Source organism: Oryctolagus cuniculus, chromosome 11 (assembly GCF_051225735.1).
Source record: "Oryctolagus cuniculus isolate XC-2025 breed Fujian yellow rabbit chromosome 11, ASM5122573v1, whole genome shotgun sequence".
NCBI classification, from domain to species: domain Eukaryota; kingdom Metazoa; phylum Chordata; class Mammalia; order Lagomorpha; family Leporidae; genus Oryctolagus; species Oryctolagus cuniculus.
In genome coordinates this window covers 88,633,633-88,653,450 of record NC_142877.1, presented here as the reverse complement: position 1 = coordinate 88,653,450, position 19,818 = coordinate 88,633,633, and positions in this window count along the sequence as shown.

Below are 19,818 nucleotides of genomic sequence, written 5' to 3'. Positions count from 1 at the left end.
GTTTTAAAAATTTTTTTGTGGACCTACATATAGCACAGTATTGAACACTATTCACCTGGGGGAAATTTTCATAAAAGGATAATTAATTAGGAAAGACATGAAAATATATTTAAGTATGGATTTTTTGCTTTGCTACCATTAGGGGGCGCAATAACAGTATAAACGACTTTGTTTAACTGATAAAGTTAGAATTTTTGAGTATTCTGCTTTCCTTTTCCTCATTTTCAAAGCATCTTTGTGATAAAATCTTTTAAAAGCCACTTTCATGAATAAATAAATTATGTATTCTTTTATGTTCAAATCTTTTTCTCTGCTTTTGAATGGCAAGCACAATCAACTTAAAATGCTTGATAGTAGTTTATTAGTAAAAGGGAAGAATGTGTAAATTAGTTTAGATGTGGCATGATAAATATGAAAAAATAGGGTAAAACATGTTAATCCATGTCAAATGGCTCAAAATCAAGTACATACTATGTACTTTTTTTTTTTGAAAAATAAGGATGTGTAACTTTTTTCTGGTAAAATTATGATGTAGATAAACCTTGATCTCTCTAAATGTTTTACGCCTTTCCTTGTTAGCACTAATGCCTTCCAGCTATAGCAAAGTTGAATAATTTGTTTTAGGAACAGATTAAGTATGTATACTTACATTTAAAAAATACCCTAGAAAGTAGCTAAATAATACCTTGAATACAAGATTTTAGGTACCTTTATGTGGAGATGAATGTGCTGTCTTTATTCTAAAGGATTTTTATGTGAATCCTCCCAACTTTCACCTATCTATTAGAGCAACTGTCAGAGTCAGAGCATTCCTCTTTGATCCTGTGTTGACCTTTTAGTTTAAATTCACTAACTTTAAATGGATGTTGTTTGTCTGGGTTAATTGTAACCTCTCTATAGTATGAGACTTCTGTCCTCTTCTGTGACCTAACTCAGATCTTTATTAGGTAAGAAATAACCCAAAATAATTCACGGAGATACCTGGAAATTCGCATTAGAAAGCTCATTTAACTTAGCAATGCACGAACTCTGGAACTGCCTGATGAACAATAGTGTTTCAGTTCTATAGCACTTTTGCCTGCAGTACCTTTGGAGGCTTCTTAGACTTCTCAGCCTCTCTATAGCTGAATAGCCAAAGTATAGCCTGAGGTGTTTGTGCCACCTGGGATCTGTCCTACATCTTCCTTTGACCATCTGGTCTGTCTCTTTCTTTTTTAATTTGTAACTTTTTTTAAAAAAGATTTATGTATTTATTTGAAAGTCAGAGTTACACAGAGAGAGGAGATGGAGTGGGAGAGGGAGGGGGAGGGGAAGAGGGAGGGAGAGAGGGGGGGAGAGAGAGAGAGAGAGAGGTCTTCCATCCGATGGTTCACTCCCCAGATTCCCCAGATGGCCACAATGGCTGGAGCTACATTGGTCCGAAGCCAGGAGCCAGGAGCTTCTTTACTCATATACAACCTCTCCCCACCCCACCTCCACACACACTGGGTGGGGGGTGGAATTGGAGAGAGAGAGAGAAAGAGGGAAAGAGGCAACTGGTTCACTCCCCAGTTGCCCACAACAGTCCCAGAACTGGCCTGGGGCAAACCAGGAGCGGGGAATTCAGTCTAGGTCTCCCATATGGGTGGCTAAAACCCAAACATTCAAGTTATATCATTATTGCCTCCCAGGGTCTGCATTAGCAGGAAGTTGGACTCAGTGGTGGAGCTGGTACTTGACCCAAGCATTCTGTTATGGCACATGGGTGTCCCAACAAGCATCATAACCTCTATACCAAACATCCACTGTCTTTCTTTCTTTCTGACTTTATCTCTCATTTTTTTAAAATGATTTTATTTATTTATTTGAGAGGTAGAGTTACAGACAGTGAGAGGGAGAGACAGAGAGAGAGGTCTTCTGTCCATTGGTTCGGAACTCCGCCAATCCAAAGCCAGGAGCCAGGAGCTTCTTCCTGGTTTCCCATGCAGGTGCAGGGGCACTAGGACTTGGGCCATCTTGTACTGCTTTCCCAGGCCATAGCAGAGAGCTGGATGGGAAGAGGAGCAGCCGGGACAAGAACCAGTGCCCATATGGGATGCCGGCGCCACAGGCATAGGATTAACCTACTGTGCCATGGCGCCAGCCCCTTATCATTTTAAAGACAGTGCATTATAACCTAAACAACATAAATGTTTTTAAGTTTGAATTCTGAGAGTAGTCTCATCTATCTCTCTTCTCAGCCTCTGTTAAATGTTCATCAGTAGTTTGTACTGATCACATAAACTTGCAAGCAGCTCAAAAGATAGGAATCTTTCTTACTGACTGCAGTATCGCTTCTTATACTTACAAGGACTTGGCATTTGAAACATACTGAATTAAACTATAATGCTCATTATTTTAAGCTTCTTACACGTTGTTTCCATTTTTAATATTCTTTCACCCACGAGCAAAGATCCTTTGTTAGCATTAATCTTTATATTGAATGTGAACCTTTACAATAGTCAGTTTTCTCAGTCTTTCTCCAGTCATCCATTTCCCCCTGACCAGGAAAGTCAACTCTCAAAAATCGTTTAAGAACTTCACCCTGGCTGGGATCATGTGGTTAGGACACGTGTGGGTTTACTTCATTTATCTAAATGAGTCTCTGGTTTGGAGCTGTAACTCTGATTCATCTGAACAAACAATGATGTCAAACTCATGGTAAACCCTATTGATTTTTCTGTTCAATTAACGTCCATTTTCTAGGCATGGAAATAGAGACGTGCATGCACACAGGCACACCCACATGCCCTTATACACAAAATGCATAGAACGGAGACCTCAGAGATTTATGCAAACGTAAACCAAAATCTAGAGCTAACTATGCTTTGCATATCATCTTTACAGATTCCCAGCTCATTTTCCTTTGGCTCTTCCTGTCTCTTCTCGCATCAAGTAGGTCATTACTTGGAAAAATTGATGGTGGATTTCTGAAGTGAAAGCCTATTCTGCAATTTAAACTCTAATTACAATGTGTGCTTTGCTGGGGCCCACATGTTGGTAAGCTACCGCATTTAGTTAAAGGTGTTCCTCACTGCAGTTATTGCTAACTTCACCTGTAATCTTTTTTTCTGATATTTCTAAGAAAATATTGAAATACTAATAAAATCACTACCCACTGTGTTTAATGCTCAGGAAATTGTCCTGATGAGCCTCTTTTTTTTTTTTTCAGTAAGACCAAAATAAAAGCTCTACAGGTAAGAAACAAAATCCTTCATGCTATCCTTTCATGTTTCTTAGTTTTACAAATGAGTGTAATTACCTATTTTATTGAAAGAAATATTGTACTTTTCTCTCCCTACCCATCCCCTATCTTTTCATGGTCTAAGACTATTTCTGTACCTGCTTCAGTACCCCAAGCAGAGTGGGTACCAGTGCCTGCGATTTGCAGAGCAAAGTTGTGCCTGGAGAGCAGAAGCAGAAGACTACAGTGAACAGGCAAGCTGTTTGAGTCTAAAAACAAGCACTGTAACTAATACCACAGGCCCAAGAGCAATCCAAAAATTCAATCTGAAATTAAAAACTTGTGCTATGACAGGCATTATGCCGGGCTAATTTGATTTCATGTAACGTAGCAGCCCATGAATCAGAGTTCACAGGATGATGTTATTCCCATTGTGTTGGGTAAAAAAATAAAAAGAGCTGTAGAGGGTTTAAGTAAGGATAAGTCTTCTTAAACAGAGTGTGGATAGGACTGAACAAGGCTTCATTCCAAAGCAACAACTAATCGTCATTACATTAATACCAGATCCAAGTAACAAGGAAATCTTGCATTAACTTGCTGTAGAAAATGCCATGCCAAATAAGACAGGCTAAGACTTTTAACCTAAAAGAACATTTAGTTTAAGAAAATCCAATAGAATTTTGAGTTTTGATTCTAGTTGTTCATGTTCTTCTCCCTTTCAGGCTTAGGTGTGGTCCATATTGTAAACAAATATACAAACTCTTCTTCTCAGAATCTTTCTTTTTTCTATGAGTATTATGTAGAACCTAAGAGAGTTCACTTGCACTGAATTCTTTAATTAGGGTGGGAGATCAGAATGTGTGAAAGGAAGAATTAGGGAGAAGTTGTAGCTCTAGGGGAGTCAACGCTGGTGACCAGGGGAAGAACATTTCTCACTTTGTACTCTAGGTGGAGGCACACGTATGTACAGAATGAAAACACCAGGCAAGAACTGCATTTCTGGGTCATGTTTTAATGTCAACATAATTCATTGACACAAAGAATGTGGAACTGAGAAGAATCATATAGAACAAGAATTAAACACTCAATGTGCTAAGAAAGAATGCAGGCTCAGGTACTCTAAGTGGGTTCTCAATTCCTTTTCACCTGCCAAGTCTTAAATGACTTCAGTCTGGACTGCTCAGAGTCTGATCTCATTTCTTGTTCCAGGAGAAGGTTATTCTCAAACATCTGCCAACCAATTTTGAGAAATCAATCCTTTGTGAGTTTCTCTATTATTAATACTACAAGTTGAAACATGTGCAAAGGGCATTAAACACTATAAAATGACTTCTTTATGATAGTTCTTTTTAATGTTTATTCTAAATAATGTCATGCTTTGATATAATCAGTTCTGTTATTTATTTATTTTTTTTGACAGGCAGAGTTAGACAGTGAGAGAGAGACAGAGAGAAAGGTCTTCCTTTTCCGTTGGTTCACCCCCCAAATGGCCGCTATGGCCAGCCCACCACAGCGGGCGAAGCCAGGAGCCAGGTACTTCCTCCTGGTCTCCCATGGGGTGCAGGGCCCAAGCACTTGGGCCATCCTCCACTGCACTCCTGGGCCACAGCAGAGAGCTGGACTGGAAGAGGGGCAACCGGGACAGAATCCGGCGCCCCAACCAGGACTAGAACCTGGGGTGCTGGCGCCACAGGCGGAGGATTAGCCAAGTGAGTCGCAGCACCGGCCTGTTGTTATCTTCTAATAAATACAAGTCCTTGAGCTCCTAGACCATTATTCTCTAGATGATCTTTTATTTTACTTTGTCATATCACAACCTTTTTTTCCAACATCTTTTCTGGTCCTGAAGTAGGAGGAACACCATCTTAACTTTTATGAGTTATGATAAAAATGTTGATTTCAAAATTTTTCTCTTCCCTAATTAATCATTTAAATCTAAAAATTTCTACCATATTACATTTATGGCTTTCTTCCACTAATTTTGACTTACATTGCCATTTATCTAAAAATGTATTCTATATTTAAATTATATCAAGGATCTTTTCTGATCACAAAAGTATAAAGTGAGAAATCAATAACAGGATGAATTTGAGAAGATTCACAAATATGTGAATATTAAATGATATATTCCTTAATAACTAATATGACAGAGAAACAGTTAAAAAGGAAACTAAAAATATTTTGAGACAAACAATAATGAAAACACAGCATACAAAACTTATGAGATAAAACAATAGCCATTCTAAGAAGAAAACTTAAAACAATATATATCTATATCAAAAAAGAAGAAAGAATCCAAGTAAACTTCCTAATATTACACCTAAAAGAGCTAGAAAAAGAACAAACTAACATCCAAGTTAATAGAAGAAAAGAAATTTAAATACCAGAACAAAAATAAATAAAATAGAGACAAGAAAAAAACAACAAAAAGAAAACTAAAAGTTGAATTTCTTAAAAGATAACCAAAATGGGCCGGCGCCGCGGCTCACTAGGCTAATCCTCCGCCTAGCGGCGCCGGCACACCGGGTTCTAGTCCCGGTCGGGGTGCCGGTTTCTGTCCCGGTTGCCCCTCTTCCAGGCCAGCCCTCTGCTGTGGCCAGGGAGTGCAGTGGAGGATGGCCCAGGTGCTTGGGCCCTGCACCCCATGGGAGACCAGGAAAAGCACCTGGCTCCTGGCTCCTGCCATCGGATCAGCGCGGTGCGCCGGCCGCAGCGCGCCAGCCGCGGCGGCCATTGGAGGGTGAACCAACGGCAAAGGAAGACCTTTCTCTCTGTCTCTCTCTCTCACTGTCCACTCTGCCTGTCAAAAAAAAAAAAAAAAAAAAAAAAAAAAAAAAAAAAAAGATAACCAAAATGAACAACCATTTAAATACACTAATAAAAAAGAAAGAGAAGACTAAAAAATGAAATGAAAGAAAAAATTATAAATTATGTGACAAACATACAAGATCATAAAAGGAAAGAAGAAACATTTCTAGATCTATGTAATCCACCAAGAATAAATCATGAACTGAAAATTGTAACAGACTGATAATAACTAATGAGCTAGAATCTATAATAAAAATTCTTTGTATTAGTCATATTTTCATTACTACAATGAAATGATTGAAAGAGGTTCATTTTGGCTTATTCTGGAGGATCAAGCTTGGGTAGACCCATTGGTTGGGCACCTGTCTGGTGAGGCCAGAGGCGGCTATGGTAAAGTTCATGGGAAGCAAGAATCACATGGGAAGCCAGGAAGCAGAGAGGGTAGCTGGGCCCATCTCAGGCCTTTATAGCCAATCACCTCCCAAGAACTGCATTCTGATAGCACTGTTTCAATGACCTAAGGACCACCCACTCCTACTCACAAGAACTAAATTATTTCTACCCTCTTAATTCCATCAACTTATGATTTAGGAATTTAAACATCTCTGTGAGTTCATGAACCAAATCTTCAAACCATAGTAATTAAGTGAAACATAGCAAATCCTGTGTTAAATACCACATGATCTCACTTGCCTTTGGGGTCTAAAAAAAAATTGAAGTCATGGAATTAGAGTAGAATGGTGATTACTGGAGCCTAGAGTATTGAGAGGGAGTGTGGAGAGATAATGGTTAAAGGCTATAAAGTTACGGTTAGATAGTAGATCTATTTATTTTATAATGTGGTGACTGTGTTTAGCAATAAACTGTACTCTTTAAAAAAAGGCTAACACAGTAAATGTGGTGTTCTCAACACAAAAATGACAACAATGTGAGGTAATAACTGTTAATTAGGTAGATGTAGTCATTCCACAAAGTGCATGTACTTCAAAACAATGTGTTGTGAGGCGAGTGCTGTGGTGTAGCAGCTTAGGCTGCAGTCTGCAATGCCAGTATCCCATATGGGCACCGATTCGAGTCCCAGCTGCTCCACTTCCAATCCAGCTCCCTGATAACGTGCCTGAGAAGGCAGCAGAGGATGGCCCAAGTGTTTGGCTCCTACACCCACATGGAAGACCAGGATGACACTCCTGACTCCTGGTTTCAGCCTGGCACAGGCCCAGCTCTTTGGGCCATTTTTGGGGATGAAACAGTGGGTAGAAGATTCTCTCTCTGTCTCTCCCTCTCTCTCTGTAATTATGATTTTCAAATAAATAAATAAATCTTAATAAAAACAGTGTTCTTTGCAGCAAATACACACAGTTGTATCTATCAACTAAAAATGAAGAAAATGAAAGAATAGCAATTTCTTAATTTATACTAAGATCTTTGCCACAGTGTGTGTTCTCACACTCCCATGCTGATATTCTCCTATTGTACACAGAGCTATTATAATCGAGAACTGTTTTGGGACAGAGAAGTCAATCCAGAGACTATTAAGTGATAAGAATGATTTCTGACACCAAGCTCTGGTTATCTAACTCTTAATCTGCATAGTAATGATAGCTAATATTTATTGAGTCATTAGTTTCTCACAGTGTCTCTATCATATTAAATTATATGGCTGTTTTGCACATACAGACACAGAAACACAGAGTTTGTCTAAATAGTGAATGGCAGAGCTGGAATTCAAACACATGAAGCCTGACTCAAGTGTTCAAGTTCTGAACCATTCAGTTACAGGTATATGCAGAATCGATTATATTTGCAGTATTTGATACATTGATTCTTGAGATGAGCAATTCTTTAGCTGAGATTGCCTGGAAGCATAATTTTTTTTTTCTGTTCACTTTTGAATGCCTCAATGGCTGGCTAATGTCTTGTCTACTTCCTCAGATATGATGATGCAGTCAATTATATTTCAGTGAAGTTAGATGGCTTTGAATAATTCTCAATTATGGTAAATTTATAGGAATATCACACATAGGTATTCTACTCAGAAATGTCATATTTGGTTTTGGCATGTTTAAAAATATAATTTGTTGCCATTCATTTAATATGGCAATATTTCACATTAGAAAATAACAGATTTTCAGATATTCTCTGGAAACACCAGAAAGTTTAATGCATCCATGTTCTATATAGTGGCACTGTGCAAGAGCAGGCCAGGTCCCTATATTCATTAGCATCACCTGCTTGATTAACCTTCAGGTATTTTAGCTAGCAATTATGACAAGTAGTTTCACTAAAAGGAGAATGATCATTGATTTCATTTCATGAAATTGACAATAAATCTGCCTTATTCTTTTAAATATTCACATCAAGTATCTATAACAACTATGTTATTTTTAAATATTCTTCTGTTAAAGTTTATTCAAACTATTTCTTTATATGAGAAGTAGCCTGTTGTAATTGAGCATGGCTTTAAATATCTGTTCTGTAGCTTTGTGACCTCAAGGAAGCCATTTCACTTTTCTGTTCCCGTTTTCCCCTTATCTATAGAATTAAGATATAAAAATGAGTACTAAATATCATATAAGTGGTTGTTACACGATTCATTTTTTATTACTCCATATGTTGTTATAAAACTGCATCTTTTTGGACATTTAAGATATTACTTTAAGTTAGATTTTTACAAGTAGAACTGGTAAGTTAAAAATTTTCATAGATAGCATGCCAGAAAATTACTTCCCAAATAGGGAATGGCAATTAAATACACATCACTAATGTACATCCTAGTAGTTAGTGGGGATTACTATTATTAACATTCAGCCAATCTAATGTTTAAGATGTGGCTTGCCTTTCCTGTGTATTTTGCTTTTCTCCTATAATTAGTGAGTCTAATTGTAATAGTTATTTAACTCTGTGTAGCAGTTGACCTGAAAACTTAGTAGCTTATATTTATTAGGTAAGGCAATTTGTACAAATCCAGAATCTGGGAGCAATTTTTCTGGGTGGCTCTGTCTCAAGAGCTCCATGGGACTACTGTTAAAACTGTAGGTTGGGGCTACAAAATCCGAAGGAACCAGAACATTTTCTAAACGCTCTACACGGCCACAGGCACGTGAGTTTTGAGACTTTAGTTCCTATTTCCATAGGGCTGCTTACAAAATATGACTTCCCCCAGAGGAAATCAGAAGTCCCAATCTTTTTCCAACCTGATATTGATAAGGACATGTCATCATTTCTGCCATTGTTTGTTAGAAGTAGGACACTGGTATCCTTCGATAGCTCAGCTGGTAGAGCGGAGGACTGTAGAAGTAGGACACTAAGTCTAATCCACTTCTGTTCACTAAAAGTGTGTTCTAAGATCTGTCTGCACTCACAGACAGTGGAATCAGCCTTCACTTAGTAAAGGGAGGAGCATCAAAAACTTGGTGGGGATATATATATATATATTTCTTTTTGGCAGGCAGAGTTAGACAGTGAGAGAGAGAGAAAGACAGAGAGAAAGGTCTTCCTTTTTCCATTGGTTCACCCACAAGTGGCTGCTAAGGCCGGCACGTTGTGGCCAGCACGCTGTGCTGATTTGAAGCCAGGAGCCAGGTGCTTCTCCTGGTCTCCCATGTGGGTGCAGGGCCCAAGGACCTGGGCCATCCTCCACTGCACTCCCGGGCCACAGCAGAGAGCTGGACTGGAAGAGGAGCAACTGGGGCAGAATCCTGCGCCCCAACCGGGTCTAGAACCTGGGGTGCCGGCGCCACAGGTGAGGATTAGCCTAGTGAGCCACTGAGCCGGCCTTGGTGGAGATATTTTTAACACCTCAAAACCAAACCAAAGATTGTTCTGTTAAGTCTGTTTTCATCTCATAAACATTTTAATATTGTAGTTTTTAAGGCTCTGCTACACATTAGAAGCAATTTTATTACCATCTAAGTTATATTAGGGTAGCTGTCTAAACACTATTTTTTTTTTTTGGTTTGTTTTCTTCTAATTCCCATATTAATTACTGGAGTAAGTGCTATTTCATCTAGAAATCTAATATCACATCTTCCTGTGTCCCTCACATCATCCTTTCTCTTTTCTTATAACAACAAAGCAGCCTTACCTTACAGAAAGTACTGGGAAGGAAGATGGAAAATGTGAGCAGCTCACTTCCAGTCTTAGTTTTCCAGTTGCTATTGCTGTACTGGGATTCAGTCTCAAGTGGGTGAGCAAAGTCAGACCTGTGACCCCTGTCTTAACAAGCTCAGAACCCTGCAGAAGAGATGACCTTCACATCACAGAGGGACGCGTTACTTCCTAATCAACACTCACCCACTTGCACACTTAGAGTCTGCAAATCCATAGCCACTGTGTGTTGCATGTTTTCCAGAATGAGTTGTCTCTCATAGGATTTTTTTTTTCTGATGAACCCTAGACAGACGCAGTCTGAAAGTCCTTACTGTTGAATCTGAATCTCCCTTAGCAACTTGGGTATCATTTCAGTCCAGCAGGACATGTTTGTTCACTGAGACATTCTGTACATTGAAGTTCAATCAGAAGGTGTAGAATTGGACTCCTGCACTTCCCAGGTTGCTACTGACTCAGCTGCAAACTCATCCGCCTCATGTTCAGGAGCAACAAAGAATGGTAAGAGAAGGTAATGTCTTTTCAAGGGAAAAAATTGGTTGATGTCCTTCCCCAAGGAAATAATCAAGTCAAGTTCACCTACTTCATGTTGTTGGTGTAAGTCTATTTTGTTGGCTTAGGAAAATACCACAGACAGAGTGGCTAAAGCAACAGAAATTCATATTCTCAGTTCTATAGGCTACAAAATACTAGAAAATTTAGTTTCTTACAGGTCTTTTCTTAGTTTGCAGGTGACCACCTCTGGTTGTATTCTTAATCTCCTCTCTTATGCATATGCATATGCATATGCATGGTGAGAGAGAAAATTCTGCTCTCTTTTTCTGTTCCTGTAAGGATATGAGCTCCACTTTTAATGACCTCATTTAACCTTAATTACTGCCCTATCTCCAAATATAGTCACAGTGGGGATTAAGGCTTCCACATATAAATTTGGGGAGGGTACACAAATCAACTCATAACTATTGGACTTAGCGGTTTGTTACATGTAAGACTAATATGTTCTCCAAATTATAAGAAAAGAAAACTTATATAGTGGTGAGTTCAATTCACTAAATATTTAATACATTTTAAAAAGGGAATAACCCCAAATATACTTAATAAAAGGGAAAAAATAATAAGGAAAAATTCCCAAATTGAGATGTTTAAACTATTATTGCTTTTAACACCTGTAAAATGACAATAACAGCACATGCTTCTCCAAGATTTTCTGATTTTCCTTGTCTTAAATATATTTAATTCCTTTTTTCCCTCCCCTCGCAGCACTGTAAGTTTTACAAATCTCAATTCAAAGAATGATATTTTATAATTGTGTTTCCCATTTGGCTCAAGATTTTAAAAGCTACAACTATGTCTTTTTCATTTCTGAATAGTAGGCATTTAATGCAATGGCTGATGCACCCTAGGTATCCAATAAACATTTATTGTATCAAATACCAAATTAGTTTCAAGTGAATTTGTCTTTTAAGCACAAAGCAAACATAAGTGGTAGGGAATAATAATAGCAAAGTCATTAACTGTGGTTCTTTCTGTGTCTTTTTAACACAAATAATGTAGCTGTTTTCAACCTTAAAGTTTCCAGCATTTATAATTGCATGATATTTTCTTCAAATCCCACAGCTTCTTATTTCAAATTCCACTCACAGAATGCATTTCAAAGAGGAAAACAAGATTCAGGGTTTTATTTTTGGTGCTAATAATACTTGAAACAAACCCCAGGGTTTTAAAAGAGCGAATTATTGTTCTTTGTACTATATTTTAGATGTTCTGAATTGAAGAATAATAACATCATTTCCCCTCTTTATAGCTATTGGCTTCTGGCATTCAGCTTAGTTTCTCTATTTTTTTCCACCACTCTTGTTACCAATTCCCTGAAGTAAAAATCTCTCCGTCTGTACTACCTAAGTTAGTGTCTAATATCCTGCATGTAAACATGAAGTATAACCCTTCATTTCCTTATCTATCCTTTAAAAATATGTATGTATATATTTGAAAGAGAAAGAGACAGAGAAAGAGATAGATAGAGATAGAGAGAGATAGAGAGAGACAGAGAGAGAGAGAGAAAGAGAAAGAAAGATGGAGGAGAGGTCTCCCATTTGCTGGTTCAACATCAGCTCTTCCAGTACAACAAGGGTTGAGTTAGGCTGAAGTCGGCAGCTCTGGACTCAATCTGGCTCTTTCACGTGGATGGCAGGAATCCAGTATTCCAGCCATCACTTAGTGCCTTCCAGAGTACTCATTGTCAGGAAGCTGGAGTCAGGAGCAGAGCCAGGGCTTGAACCCAGGCACTCCAATATGAGAAATTCTCATCCCAAGTAGCATCTACTCATGGCATCAAATGCCTGCCCCATCCCATATTTATTAAAAGAGAGTTCTAAATTTTAAAAATTACTAATCTTTGACACATTAAATTGTAAAGAAGCAGGATTCAAGTAATAGTCACATCATGCATCTCTCTGTAAACCCTTTTTCCCAAGAAAACGTTTGAGACTGGTCTTGTGGCATAGCAGGTACTACCGCCTGCAAAGCTGGCATCCCATATGGACACCAGTCCAAGTTTCAGCTGCTCCATTTCCAATCCAGTTCCCTACTAATGGCCTGGGAAAAGCAGTGGAAGATGGCCTGAGTACATGGGATCCTGCCACCCACATGAGAGACCCTTGGTCTTACCCAGTGCTAGCCATAGCTGCCATCTGGGGAGTGAACCAGCAGATGGAAAATCTCTCTCTTTCTGTCTCTCTCTAACTTTGATGTTCAAAATTAATAAAGAAATCTTTAAAAAAAGAAATCTTAAAAAAATCTTTAAAAAAACTTTCACTAAAATTTCATCAGTTTATGAAATTTCATTGTAAATTCACATTATATTTAATTGAGAATCATAATTTTAAGATAACTAAAGAAATAAATTTCAAAAATTTTTCTACTAATAAAGATAGGTACATGAACTGATGGATGTGTCCATTAGTTTGATTTAATCATTCAATATTGTATGCATATATTAAAGTATCAAATCACCTGATAAATGAAATGTCAATAATGGATCAAAACAGTTTTGTTTCTTTATTACCATTGAAATAGATATGAGATATGAACCTTTGACATTTAAATGCTTACAAATAGATTGAACATACAGAGTTGTATAATTAAAAAAAATACTGCATCAGGAAAGTTGTGCTTCTACCCTGTTACTGTAGATTGGAAATTAATTTACTTCCTTCTGGACTCAGAACCCTTAGCAGTAAATTGAGGACTTGAATGGGCAACTTCTTTCTTTAAAAGATTTATTCATTTATTTATTTGAAAGGCAGAGTGATAGAGAGGGAGGGAGAGGTAATGAGAGACAAGGTTACCATTGTTTTTAAAGATTTATTTATTTATTTGAAAGCTGGAGTTACACAGAGAGAAGGAGAGGCAGAGAGAGAGAGAGAGAGAGAGAGATATCTTCCATCTGCTGGTTCATTCCCCAACTGGTCACAATGGCTGGAGCTCCACCAATCCGAAGCCAGGAATCAAGAGCTCCCTCCAGATCTCCCACACAGGTGCAGGGGCCCAAGCACTTGGGCTATTTTCTACTGCTTTCCCAGGCCACAGCAGAGAGCTAGATCAGAAGTGGAGCAGCTGGGACTCAAACCAGTGCCCATATGGGATGCCGCACTGCAGGCGGCGGCTTTACCCACTACACCACAGTGGCGGCCCCACAAGGATACCTTCCATCCACTGGTTTACGTCCCAAATGTCTACATCAGCTGGGTGTGGACCAGGCTGATGCTAGGATGCAGAAATTCCACACAAATGTGCCACATCAGTGGCAGGGACTCAAGTAGTTGATTCATCATCTTCTGCCTTATCAGGCACATAAGCAAGAAGCTGAATCAGAAGTAGAGCAGTCGGACTTGAATCAGGCACAGTTATCTGGGATGGGGATGTTCAAGCAGTAGGCCAACTTATTCATTCAGTCTGCTGCGCCACAATACCCACTTCTTACATAGATGAATCTCAGGATCTGTTTTAGTCCTTAGGATGTTTTTTTCCATTTTACATGTCAATTGAAAATAGGCTGTAACTGAGTATTAACACAGCCAACAAAAGCTGTTTCTGCTTCTATTCCATGTGAATATATCTTTGAGCAACTGCTTTTATTTCTGAGTCTCATGTTCTTCCTTTATAACAAGAAATTTGAAATAAAGAGTATCTTCATTATCAAATATAAAATCAGCTTTGATTCTAGTTTGGCCTTGACTTTGTTTTGAGTAAAAATTCAGCCATCACATGGTGGTAAACTTCTGTATTTCTCTATTTCTATAAATTTGAGATGATATTTTCTTTCCTGCTGAACTTATAGGGATAAAAAATACCAAATGTAAAAATACATTGTGCAAAAAAAATATAATATTATAACACTATTTTTAGTAGCAGGTGAATGCATATCTGTGAGTGTTTATATACTCATGTGCTTGTATTTAATTTTATGAAAGTATCTGTTGCACAGCTTTCCCAACTTTCTTTGAAGTTGAGCCATCTCTGGTTGTAGCCAGCTTTGTATGGATTTGTCATTTTATCTCATTAGAGTTAATAACAGCCGTGGATACTAAGTGAAGATATTTAGCCTTTTATTTAGGACACGGGTCAACCTTTTATTTAGGATCTGGCCAACACCCAACGAGTCAGCTCCCCAAATACTGAGTTTAATTAGTTAAAGGCTATGGAACTGCCTATTGAAGCTGGATGACTAATTAGGTACCTGACTATGTATCCTACAAAGCTTAGGAGTGCCACTCTAAACTTTTATGGAGAATCAAAATATACTGCACTATAGAATACTAGCTGAAACAGAAGCTCTGCTTCTGGGCTTTATCTAAATCATTCAATATAGTTATTTCTTCCATGCTTAAAATCTACTACAGAAGAAATTTCACAATCCGTGAAACCAGCATCCATTCTTTAAAAGATTAGTTGGGAGAAGCCATCATTGTTGTAATAGTTAGATACAAATTCCATAACTATGAGGGAATTTAAGACACGAACGAATTGCAGAGTATAGAAACTGATTGCAGGTAATACTGGTACCAGCTCTGGAACTGAGTTTAACCATTTATTCTCCACTAACTTCTGGGGATTTTCTACTTTCTGCTATAAACAGCATTGTTTCGCACTAAGCCTCTTTTACCACATCTTGATTGTCCAATGCTTAATTATTTCTGTTCCCATCTTTCTGGTCAATTCTTAATCATTTCTGAGTTCTTCTTTTGAATCCAAACAAAACAGGTTAGATGTCTTACTATTTTTCCTTAAACAATGCTGGGGTTTTGAGTAAATCAGATAAACTGATCGATCTAACAAGCTATCTGGTATGTTGTTTCCTGACAGAATACCTTGTGGGTGGTGACAAATTGGCTCACAGTCAAGTGCCTTTGTATAATCCAAAACACAGAATTTCAGCTCTCCTGTTCTTTTTATGCAGCCCCTCAGAAAAAGTGGTCTTTACCAAGGATACCCATGACAATTATACCAGTAGGCCAACTTATTCATTAAAATATGGAGATGACATTTCTAGTAATAAGAACAAAACACATTTATGTAAAACCGTGTTTTTCAAAAGAAAAAAATCCTGTTATATTTACATTTAATGAAAAAATGAGTATGCATTTTTGTTACTCCTTCATTTTTCAGATCAGAAAACCAAGATTCAGACAGGTTAAGTAATGAACTCTAGATCTCTACTGGGCTGTTGCCTGCAGCCTGCAACTCCTGCCATGTGGGAGACCTAGATGGATTTCCTGGTGCCTGGTTTCAGCTTGGCCCAGCCCCTGCTGTTGTGGCCATTTGTGTAGTAAACCAGAGGATGTGAGAATTTCTCCATCTCTCCCTCTCTCTGTAACTTTGCTCAAATGAATAAATATATAAGTAAATCTTTTTCTTTAAGGGAGTTGTGGCATGGATTCAAAACTCTGGCTCTTAATTCCTATATCATATCTGCCACCTTCAATGAAGTTATATATCTTACAACTAAAAGTCAGAGAAATTTGTAGCCGGGCCTACATTGTGGCACAGCAGGTTAAGCTGTTAGCGTTGCATATAGGCACTGGTTCATGTCCTGGCTGCTCCACTTCTAATCCAGCTCCCCACTAATGCCCCTGGAAAGCAGTGGAGGATTGTCCAGGTACTGAGCCCCTACCACCCGTGCGGAAGACCCAGAGGAAGCTCCTGGCTCCTGGCTTCAGCTGGGTTAGCCCTGGTGGTTGTGGTCCAGGCGAGCCAGTGAATGGAGGATCTTTCCCCCTCCCTTCCCTGATAACTCTGCCTTTAAAATAAATAAACAAATCTTTAAAAATATTAAATTTAAAAAAGAAAAGAAAAGCTTGTACAATAAGGAGCCATGAATGCCAAGCTACAGGGTTTGTATTTAATTTTCTAAGAGGTTAAAAATGCTTAACCCTGGGAATGAAGATACCATTTTTAGTAAATACATTTTATTATGTGTATTTACGGTCTATAACATGATATTACAAGATAGAGAGTGAAATGCCTACTATACCTGAATGAACATATCTATCTGCTCCTTTAGTTACCCACTTTCCCCCACCTGTGGCAACATCAGCTGTAATGTATTCAATAAAAATCCTGAGTACGGTATTAAGTATAGCCCTCATATTGTATACTGATCAAATCTTTTGACTTGTACGACCTAAATATTTTCTATTGTGTAGGTTTTGCCTCACATTTCCCCTTTTCCTCCCTCTCACCTTGACCTGGCAACCAAGAGTTTTCACATGTATTGGTAGAGGATGATAATTAACATTGGTGTAAACAGTTAATAGGTTCTGCCAAGAATTTGCTCTCCATTCTGTGTATGGTAAATATCAGCCCAAATAATTATGAAATGTAGTTGACAGAAAGGCAATCAAGACTGCTTAGTCTAAAAAAAATAAAGAAAAAGTCAAAAAAAAAGACTTCTTAGCATGAGGAGAGGTTGGGTCTATGCTTCAAAAATGAACCAACGGAAAAAGGAAGACCTTTCTGTCTGTCTCTCTCTCACTAACTCTGCCTGTCCAAAAAAAAAAAAAAAAAAAAAAAAAAAAAAAAAAAAGAACTATCCCCCCAAATCCTACATTTATTTTATTTTCTTGGTTATATGTCCTTCAAAAGTAGCCTTTTCTATTAGAATACATGTTCTAACATGATTTTTACTTTTTTATGTCAACTCAACCAAAGAGTAATTGTTATTTAATTAAATTAATGTTCATTCCTTGTTATCAAATATAATGCACCATCTTCCATTTTGATTTCATTAGAGATCTAAATATTTAAGGAATTTGATCTTTTCTATTCTTCCATTGCTTTATTCTTTCAGATATGAAAGAGAATCTACTATCAATGACCATTTTTACACATATTATGCTTTAAGAAAAGAAAGAATTATATAGGTAAGTAATCATCTTCTATGAAAACTTTCTATAGGTTCAGAAAAGGGCTGATGCATTCTCATAGCTTTCTAAAGTATAAATATAAAAAATTCATGAATTTTATACCAATATATGATGGGCAAAAATCAAAGAATGACTCATTCCTAAAAATGCCAATGGAATTGAAACGTTAATCCAAAAGAAGATAGGAAGGACTGTTATGTGCAATGATTTGAAGACTGCAAGCTGAGATAAAATTAAATTAGATACACAGTTGGTTGACATCCTACAAGGCAATAAAACTATAACCTTGGGGTTGGCACTATGGTGTAGCACACAAAACGACCATTTGTGGCGCCAGAATCAAATATGAGCGCCCAGCTGCTCCACTTCTGATTTAGAGCCCTGTTAATATGCCTGGGAAAGTAGCAGAAGGTGGTCCAAGTCCTTGAGCTGCTGCACCCATGTGAGAGACCCAGAAGTAGCACCTGGCTGCTGGCTTCAGACAGGCCCAGCACCAGCCATTGAGGCCATTTGGGGAGTGAACCAGTGGATGGAATATCTCTCTATGTTTCTCTCTCTCTCACACTCTCTCTTTTCCTTCCTCCTCCATCTCTCCCTTCCTCTCTCTCTCTAACTCTGCCTTTCAAATACACAAACTATAATTTCTTGGATTATGTTTTCTACTAGACAAAAACCATCTGTACTGGTAGGCATTGTGGCACAATGGACTTGGAACACCTGCATCCCATATTGGAGTGGCTTGTATAGACTCCTCTTTATTAATATAAAGAAACAGATTTCATGTATTTCATAGCTATAGTTCTAAAAGATAACCATATTTCCCTCCCTCTCTCCATCAATCCCCCTCCTTCCTTCCTTTTGTTTTTCCTTTACATTTTGCAATAACATACTTTCAACTCACTTTAAAACCACAGGCTTAATACACCACTAACCACAATGTTCAACAAGTAAAAAAGTAGAGACTTTTTCATGGGAATACAGACACGCTCTGGCTTATGCTCTCATTCTTGCTCTTGTTCTCCCCTCTCTCCTTTTGTTCCCTCCTTCTTGCTCTGCCTCTCAAAAAATAAAAATAAATAAATGAAATTTAAAATATCATTTGTGTTATCCCTGCACAAAAATCATTCACTACACATCCAATTTTTCTTTATAATCTAATGTGCACTTCTAGAGTTTCCGTCTAACCAATAAATAAGTTTAAAATGCATTTTTTGAGTAGTCTTTGAAAGAGACTATCAGATAATGTTCCATTTTATCATTCAAAGGGCATGTGGTCATTCATTTGCCTTATTTGCAAGATTGAGATAGTATTTCTTAATACCCTCCACCCCATAAAGAAAATAGTTAATGCTTAGACTAACAAAATGTCTTTGTACTTCGTTTGCTCCTCATTTAGTTCTCAAAATCAGTATCAACTAGCATAAAGCATAAGCCTTTTTATGAAGCTGGGTATTTCCTTAGAAATGTTCTTGTGAGAAAAAACTTCAAAAAGCATTTGAATATTTTGGAGGCTATTGCTGAACATACCCAGACACAGTTCTTAAAGGTCACGTGTCAGTGAGTACTGCTCAGGTAGAGTTATATACTGTGGCAATGATACTGTCCGAGTTTAACATCATCATCTTAAAATTCAGCCCATTTGTAGATGCAAAAGAGAATCTCCTTTCAGTTTCACCTTACAGCACTTGGTTACTAGAGATGGTGACTTTTTAAACACAGTTTTATGATTTTCTTTTAAATATGTTCTTTTGATTATTTTCATTTAGGTTTTAGCACCCACATTTTTTATTCCTTTCAGTTTTCAATATCTGAGGAACATTAAACCATTTGTGTCTTTCTCCAGCTTTATTGAGGTATAATTGACAAATAAAAACTGCACATGTTTAATGTGGACAAACCTCTTTGTATTTAATTCTTGTACATCAGAGACCTTGACATGAAAACTATTAATAGGTTATTTTATATGAGTAATAACATCCTAAATGAAACTCATTTGTGATAACTTGAAACTCAACATAAGATTATGCTAGTAAAAAAGATAATATTGTTTCCTCTTTTTCCATTAAATTCTTTTATGGAAAAGTGCAATACACAAAAATATGTAGTATTATTAAGAAAATCAAAACTATGGGAAACAGAGATATTTGTAAATGTAAAATTTTCGCAAACTGATTTCGATCATTGTAGTAAGTAAGTAGCGTAGCTTTAAGGGATTATAGTGAACAGGTTAGAATAACTGGGAAAACTTCCATAATATTTTAAATCTTATTTTTTGGT